Source organism: Capra hircus, chromosome 6 (genome assembly GCF_001704415.2).
Source record: "Capra hircus breed San Clemente chromosome 6, ASM170441v1, whole genome shotgun sequence".
Taxonomy (NCBI): domain Eukaryota; kingdom Metazoa; phylum Chordata; class Mammalia; order Artiodactyla; family Bovidae; genus Capra; species Capra hircus.
The window spans coordinates 45,845,216-45,854,319 of record NC_030813.1 but is presented as its reverse complement, the minus strand read 5'-3'; the positions used below and the strand labels follow the sequence as shown (position 1 = coordinate 45,854,319).

The window sequence follows — 9,104 nt, the reverse complement described above, 5'->3', positions numbered from 1 at the left end:
ACAGCACCTCAGCTCCTTAAGAGAAAAAATGCTTCATTGTTGAATCGTGTCGTTTCTAATTAGAGCCTTTGCCAGGCTGAGGACTCCAGGGAAGTACCCCTCCCCTCTCCTACTTCTACCCTCCCCACCCAGGAAACTGAGACCCTGGTTTATTGCTCCCCATCCCCACTTTGCACCTTCAGTCCCCCTAGTCCTTGCCCCTAAGCGCTCCTTCTTGAGGCCTACTCACTCAGAGGACACAGGTAGGATCCCAGGAAACAGTCGATGTCCAGGGGCCTTCTGGGATAGAGGTGGGTGGGGTGATTTCTTTTCTTTTAAGTTCTTTCCAGCATATTTCCAAGTCTCATCAGGGACATTTTCTCCACTCCCCAGGGCACCTCCTGGCCTGGGTCATCGCCTCCTCCTTTTTTTTTTTAATGTTTATTTATCTGGGGCTCCAGGTGTTAGCTGTGGCACACAAACTCTTAGTTGTAGTATGAGGGATATAGCTCCCTGACCAAGGATCGAACTTGGGCCCCCTGCATTGCAAGCGCAGAGTCTTAGCCGCTGGACCATCAGGGCAGTCCTCATCTTCTTCTGCATGTTGGAACTGATGGATTATACTCCATCCCCAAATCTCACAGGCTTACCCCAGGAAAGAGTTTCTTCTTTCTGAGGCTAAATCTGATGCAGGGTGGTCATTCCTCTTCCATCTTGAAGCTGCACTGTCTTGAAACTGTGGCCTCCACAGTCTCTCTGTGTGAGAGGGAGAGAAAGATGGAGGAGTCCCACTGGCTCCTAACTGCTTGGGCCAGAATGTGATGCATCCCCTCTGCTGCCAGTCCGCTGGCCCAAAGTAGTCAGGAGACCCTGAGCTGCTCCATAGGGAGCACATGAAATTTGGGGTGAGCTCCAGTTGATGTGGCTCAGGGAACATACACTTTCAATATGTTGCCCTGGATTCCCAATAAGAAACAGTCTTTGTGGGGGATGTGTGTGCGTGTACTCAACTCCAACTTTTGCGACCCAATGGGCTGTAGCCCACCAGGCTCCTCTGTCCATGGAATTCTCCAGGTAAGAGTGTGAAGAGGATTGCCATTTCCTCCAGGGGATCTTCCTGACCTGGACTGAGCCCTTATTTCTTGCATCTCCTGCATTGCAGATGGATCCTTTACTCCTGGTGCCACCTGGGAAGCCTCATGTTGGGTAGAGGGGCTGTTAATTCCGTATTTACCCTAGACCCATCCTCTGTCCTTCTAGAACCTGGAATCTGCTGGATTCCTCTGCCCTTTGGCTTCCAGTTGGGTTTAGTCAGGGGAAAATGCATGCTGGGAAGTCACCAGCAGAGGAATGGGAAATTACCAGCAGAGGAATGGGAAATCACCAGCAGAGAATGGGAAGCTGAAGGAGAGGGAGGCAGAAGGTGCTGCTCCTTCACTCCCTCCCTGCCAGCCTTGACTTGGCAGCACTACTTCCTCTCCCCACGGCTACAGCACCTGGAAGGCGGCCTCAGTCCCTTCCACACTCATATCCACAAACCCCCCTCCCCTCTTCTAGCATCCTGTTCTTGCTGGTCCTCGGGTGTTTCATAATCCTCTGTTGGTTCCCTTCACTCTGCCCAAGCCTCTGAAAATAGCATCTCCATCTTCATTAACCTCTTTTCAACTTCCATTTGAATTAACCATCTTCCCACTTGGAAAGGAGCATCTGAGCAGGACTAACTCCCGGCCCCAGCCAGGGGAGTATCTACTAACCTGTGGAGGTCAGTGATGAGGGGCCAGGCACCCCACTAAGGTTCTAAGCTCTTTTTCTGGGTTGACAGATATAATCCTCATGATTACCCTTTGAGACAGATTACATTGTTCCTCAATTTTCAGATAAAGAAACCAAGAAACAAAGAGGAAAAGTAACTTGCCTAAGATCACATAACACTTGAATTTGAACCTAGGCAGTCCTTGCTCCTGACATCTACTCTACCATGCCACACTTCAGCCCACCCGTTAAAGAATAGGCTCTGGTACGTGTTGGAACAGTGGACCACCCCTGCCCCCTTTCCCATGACTCATATAGGTAGGGGTCTGTGGGCTTGCCAAGTGTTCCTTTGGCCTTTGACTTCTGGCTTCATTGATCACTCTGGTTCTCAGACCCTTAAACTTCTAGGCTCCAGGGAAGCTGCAGTTGTATGGTCTCTGGACCTCTATCCAGTATGAGGGCTCTGCTCTCTTATGGTTAAAATAATGCATTTTTTTAACTCCCTAGTTCAGCAAAGTTTTGCCTTTGTTATTGGTTGAATTGTGTTTCCCAAAAAAGATTTGCTGAAGCTCGAACTCCAGTACCTCAGAACATGCCCTTATTTGGGGACATAGGGAGGCTACTGATGTAATTACTTAAGATGAGGTCATATTGGAGTAGGGAGGGCCCTTAACCCAGTATGACTGGTGTCTGCATAAGAAGAGAGAAATTAGGGCACAGACATGCACAGGGAGCACGCCACACACGTGGAGGCTGCGGCACGCATGGGAGTGATGTACCCACAAGCCAAGGAATGCCAAGGACTGCCCACAGCCCCCGGGAGCTAGGTGAGGAGCATGGGATGGACTCCCCCTCACGGTCTCTGGAAGGAGCCCACGCTGCCAACATCTTGCTTTTGACCATCTAACCTCCAGAACTATGAGACAGCACATCGTCATTGTTTTAAGCCACTCAGTTTGTGGTACTTGCTATGGCAGCCCCAGGAAAGGAGCAGCCCCTTTAATCACCATGGTTACCGCCCTATTCCCACCCCTCTCTCAGCAGTGCTCCAGCTCCACTGGCCACCTTGCTGTGGTCAGGGGACTCAGGCAAGTTCCTGCCGTAGGGTTTTGCACTTACTGTGCACCCTTCCTGGAGTGATTTCCCTTAGATGGTCACAGGACGTCTTCCTTCATAATGTGTGTGTGTGTGTGTGTGTGTGTGTGTGTGTGCGTGTCTGTGTGTGAGGACGTGCATGCTCACATTCAGTCATATCAGACTCTTTGGGCTTTAGCTAGCCATCTCCTCCGTCAATGGGATTTTTTAGGCAAGAGCACTGGAGTGGGTTGCCATTTCCTTCTCCAGGGGAATCTTTCTGATTCAGAATCAAACCTGTGTCTCCTGTATGGCAGGCAGATTCTTTACCTGCTGAGCCATCAGGGAAGCCCATGAGAGATGGAAGGTTTTAAAGACCACCACCCACACTTCAGTCACTCAGAGCCTCTTGGAGCATACCAAAATTTGCCAACATTATAAAAAGCAATAACTAAAATCTTAACAAATATTCACTGTAAGAAGGCAAACCTACTTCAAAGATAGCTCTGAGGAGCAGACATTCTAGAGCCAAAGTGAATCGGCTTTCTCACCCTCGCTGTCTTGAATCAGCTATTCTACTGCTTCATGTGAAACTGACTGCCTAAATGAAACTTTATAACATGCTGTCAGAAAAGTCTTTGGCCTCCAAAACCTGTAGAGAGCCAATAAAAAATTCTTTGGTACATTTGGAAAACAAAAACCTTCAAGAAACTGACAGACTTGTTAAGAGCTATAGCAAGAGAGCAGGATTGAAGATAAGGCATCAAGTCAAGAAAAAGAAACTGACATCAGGGAAATGCACAAGGAAACCATCTCATACCCACAAGTATGGCTACTACATAAAATAGACAATGACAATTGTTGGCAGGATGTGAAGAAATATGATCCCTGTGCACTGTTGATAAGAATGTAAGATGGTATAGCTGCTATGAAAAACAGTATGGAAGCTTCTCAAAACATTAAAAAGAATTACCATAAAATTCAGCAATTCTACTTCTGGGTATATACCAAAAAGAATTTAAAGAGGACCTTGAGGAGATAACTGTAACATGCATTCATAAGCAGCAGCATTCACAATAGCTAAAAGCAACCCAAATGCCTATCAAAAGATAAATGAATAAATAAAATGGGATATAGACATGCAACAGAATATCATTCAGCTTTAAAAAGGAAGGAAATTCTGAAATAAGCATGGATGAACCTTGAAGGTATTATGCTAAGTAAGTCACAAAAAGGCAAATACTCTATGATTCCACTTAAAGGAGCTACCTAGAGTAATAAAATTCATGGAGACAGACAGCAGAACTTCCCTAGGGACTGGGGAAGGAGAGAACAGGGAGTTACTGCTTAATGTACACAATTTCGCAATGGGAATGTAAACTGATGGAGCCATTACGGAGAACAGTATGGAAGTTTCTCAAAAAACTAAATACACAGTGACCATAAGATCCAGCAACCTTACTCCTAGGCTTATATCCAGACAAAATTATCATTTATAAAGATACATACACCTTCTATGTTCGTAGCAGCCTTATTCACAATAGCCAAGATATGAAGGCAACCTAAATGTCCATCAGCAGATGAATGGACACACACACACACACACAATGGAATGAGATGGCTGGATAGCATCACCAACTCAACGGACATGAACTTGGGCAAACTCTTGGAGATAGTGAGGGACAGGGAGGCCTGGAGTGCTGCAGTCCATGGGGTTGCAAAGAGTTGGACACAACTTAGCGACTAAACAACAACATACAAAGGAATACTACTCAGCCATAAAAAAGAATGAATTAATGCCATTTGCAGCAACATGGATGGAACAAGAGATTGTCATACTAAGTGAAATAAGTCAAGAAGAGAAAGACCAATACCATATGGTATTGCTTATATGTGGAATCTGAAATATGACCCGTGAAACAGATTCACAGATAAGAGAACAGACTTGTGGTTGCCAAGATGGAGGAAGGGTGGGGAAGGGATGGATTGGGAGTTTTGGATCAGTGGATGAAAGTTAGTATATATAGGATAGACAATAAGGTTCCACTGTATAGCACAGGGAACTATATTCAATATCCTGTGATAACCAACACAACATTGTAAAACAATTTTCCTCTAATTAAAAAAAAATTTGTAAATAGAACCTAAAAAATATCCTGCGATAAACTGTAATGGAAAAGAGTATGTGTGTGTATACACACACACACATAACTGAAACAATTTGCTGAACATCAGAAGCTATCACAACATTGTAAATCACTTATATGTCAATAAAAAAATGTTTTAAAAATGTACACAGTTCCAGTTTGCAAAATGAAGAGTTCTTGAAGTTGGTTGCACAGCAATGTGGATGTGTTAACAACTGAATTTTACACTTAAAAATCATTAACATAGTAAATTTTATGTTATGTACATTTTACCAAAACTAAGCAAAATTATTTTTAATTAAAAGAGGGAAGAGAAGGAGAAGGGGAAGGGGAAAGAGAAGAGGAAGAAGAAATGAGGCTGAAGAGAATGTGGAGGAGGGGGAGGAAACCCATGTCCTCTTCAGCCGTGGTCAGTGAGCTGAGTCTGCCTGCCTTGTAAATGGTGTTGCCCAGGCCATTCCTTCGGCACGTTCTATGGGAAGTGTTCCTTGAGAAGGAGAGGCATAAATGAAGCATCATCTCCTCAAACCTAAAATCCCTCAATGGTTAAGACCTCCTCTAGACTGGAAACGCCCTGCTTGAAACAGAGGAATAAATGCAATCTCTTTGTTGGCTGCTTTTATTTCAAATTTTACTTTCAAATATGTGATACATACATGCATACTACAAGATCCAAAAAGTACAGAAGGCACATGGTGCACAAGTCAATTTCCCTTCTTTCCTGGCCCAGCCACCAGTTTCTCTTCTTGGGAGCAACAACCGTTGATTTCCTCTGTGTCCTTCTGGAAGGTAGATTTACCCCTGCCCTCTCCCCACTTTTTTAAGAACTCAAATGGTAGCATTCTAAGCCCATTATTCTGTCTCTTGTCTTATCACTAAAAATTATATCCTGATGATCATTTCATCCCGTATAAGGAGATATGCCTCCTTCTTCTCCTTGCAGCTCTCTTTTTCTCCTCCTTTCTTTTTAAAGTAATATGTCTAATTAACTGACATGGACGGACCACAGGGAGCCTGTGACATCTGGCTCCCCACCTTGAGAATGACCAGCTTTGGAAAGTTCCCCCACTTCCTCCTCCCACCGGAGGAGACTAGTACAATGGAGTCCCATACACTCATCACTCAGATGCAATGATTAATTCTGTGACATGTCCTTTATCTTAATCCATCTAGAAGTTATTTGGTTTTGTTCTAGCTGATGTAGTCCAAACCAAAATTGGCATTGGGTCATATCACCCCTACATTTTTCAATGTGCAGCTCTAAAACATGTTAATTCTGTCTCACATAACCACAAAGTTATGATCACACCAAACAAAATTTACAAGAATTCTCTGATATTGCCTTATACCCAGTCCCCAGCAAATTTCCCCATTTATCATAAGTGTCCCCTAAATACTTGTTTTCTTAAAAAAAAATCATTCTTTTCATTTGATGTCTCTTCATTTGCTTTTAATCTCCCCCCCCCACCCCATTCTCTTTTAACCGTAAATACTCCTGCCACCATCTCTATTTCCCACCACTAATTTGTAGAAACTGGGTCAGTTTTCCTGAAAAATGACCCCCATTCAGGTTCATTTCTTTGCTTCCTGTAGTGCCATTTGAGTGATTTTACTTATTCTCCGTGACTCCTGTGAATGGAAATGGGCTCTAGAGGCACCACCGGCATTTGTGGCAGGGATCCCTCCTGGAGGTACCATGTGCTGTTACACATTATACCACTTTGGGAAGCATACAATGTCTTCCTTTCAGTGACACAAAGATTAATCATTAGTTTAGATAGTTTCAGCCTGATCCCTTTGCGGTCAAGTTCCCCATTAATCTTTTATCTAATGAGTTTATGCATTGATGACCATTGTCTGAATCTATGATTTCCCTAGGAGTTATGAAATGATGATTTTCTAAGTCTCTCCTTCCTTCCACATTTATCAGGCATGTTTTTAAAGTGCCAGAGAACCTACCTTATCCACAAGTCTTCCTCTGAATTACTTAAGGTTATTTAAACTCAAAATCACTCCTAAGAGACTGTTTCTCTACCACTGAGGACAATTTGAAAACTGTCTTCAACTCTAAAAGCAAGAATGAATAGAGAATTTTCAAAATTATTTCTCTAGGGTGGCATTGTTAGGATAAGCACATAGCTATCCCAGGTGTCTGATCATTTGGGCATATAACTTCTAAAAGTAAAACAGAAATCAACTGCATTATTTAACTACCACACCCTCACAGGCGCACAGACACACACACACATTGTAAACAGATTAAGAATTAAATTCTAATGCAGGATTTACTGTATGAAGCATTTTTTCAAAAACTTATGTTTCTGCCCCTGGAGCACCCACCACCCACCATGAGTGAGGCCAGGCTGGGGATGGAGACATGACATCCTGCCTACAGTTCTAGGAAGAGCTTGATCAGGAACAAGACACCCCGAAGCAGTCTGCTTTCTTCAAAAATGAATCTAAAAACAAGTATTTGAGGAAATCCACATTTTAACAATAGATTGCTCATCACCTTGCCTGAGTTTTGTCAGATCAAGGCTGTGAGTCTTCCTTTCCTATCAGCAAGCACATGGTTGAGAGTAATCGGCCCAAGGATCACCTTTGGCTGAAAGGAGACAGGTTTCAGAAAGCCCCTGCCATGGTTGCCCTCACTTCCTTTTGTCTACTTGACACTTCTTTCCTCATCTCTGAGCTGCTGGCTTGGGATTAGTCCAGCTGAAAGGAAAGTGTCATTTCATTTTTACTCAGGTTAAAAAAAAAAATCCATCTCAGAAACAAATCAATTCTAAATCCAATTAAATCAGAGATTGTGAGAGCTGGAAAGGGGTATGTGGAAACACTGAAGCCATCGGATTCTGAGTTTTTTAGCTAAAAATCACCTTAAAGACCTTATAATTAATTCTCTATTTACAGATGTGAACATTGAGGCTCAGAGGAGTGGCGGGACTCACCCAGGATCCCATGGCAAAGCTAAGACCAAAAACCAGACTTTCCCACTAAATCATGGACTTCCCCTCCCCACATTTTCCACTTTAGGAAAAAGAGGGAGTCGTGTCACTTGCCTAAGGTTAAAGAGTTGGGCACTAAGTGCCTACTACATGCCAGGTATGTGCTGGCGTGTAATCATACCACACTCTATTCCTTGGATGCCATGCAGCTGTTTCCTACAGAGAAGCTCATTAACTGTCCTAAATAGTCAGCATTCTGTCATCGCAGCTAATTCATCTCCTAATGGGTAAAATACATTCACTGTGCTTTTCAAGGAAAATGTTGGCTCCAGCAAGGTGTTCCTCAGATGAAGCAACAGTCCCACACTACCCACAGTATGCCATCATCTTCCTGGATGAAGTGAGGAGTATGAGAATAGGAGTCTAGAGGTGGCACACAGTCTGGAGCTGAAAGTGAAAGTGTTACGATGAGCAGTGTCAGACTCTTTTCAACACCATGGACAGTAGCCCGCCAGGCTCCTCTGTCCATGGAATTCTCCAGATAAGAATACTGGAGTGAGTATTCTTCTCTAGAGGATCTTCCCAACATAGACATCAAACCCAAGTCTCCTGAACTGCAGGTGGATTCTTTACCATCTGAACCACCAGGGAAGCCAATGGTAAAAGGATGGTTTCTCTCAGGCTATCAGAAGGTTGAGTGCAGTTCTTGGATTTTCATTGCTACCTTGATGAAACTCCATCTCTAACCCATTCCAAGAAGTCTTGGGATCCACCAGATAAAAAGCTTCCTTTAGTTCTCTTGTTCTAAAATTCTTCAGTTCAGTTGAGTTCAGTCGCTAGTCATGTCCGACTCTTTGTGATCCCATGAACTGCAGCACACCAGGCCTCCCTGTCCACAGCATATTGGGCACCTACTGACCTGAGGAGTTCATCTTTCAGTGTCCTATCTTTTTGCCTTTTCATACTGTTCATGGGGTTCTCAAGGCAAGAATACTGAAGTGGTTTGCCATTCCCTTCTCCAGTGGACCGCATTTTGTCAGAATTCTCCACCAGGACCCGTCTGTCTTAGGTGACCCTACAAGGCATGGCTGATAGTTTCATTGAGTTAGACAAGGCTGCAGTCCACGTGATCTGATTGGTTAGTTTCCTGTGATTGTGGTTTTCATTCTGTCTGCCCTCTGATGGAGAAGGATAAGAGGCTTAT

General features: G+C 43.9%; 1 non-coding gene across 1 annotated transcript; it reads right to left on the bottom strand.

The window, feature by feature from the left end:
• TRNAA-UGC lies at positions 489-561 on the bottom strand. The gene has a single exon. It is a non-coding gene; the product is annotated as a tRNA-Ala (tRNA).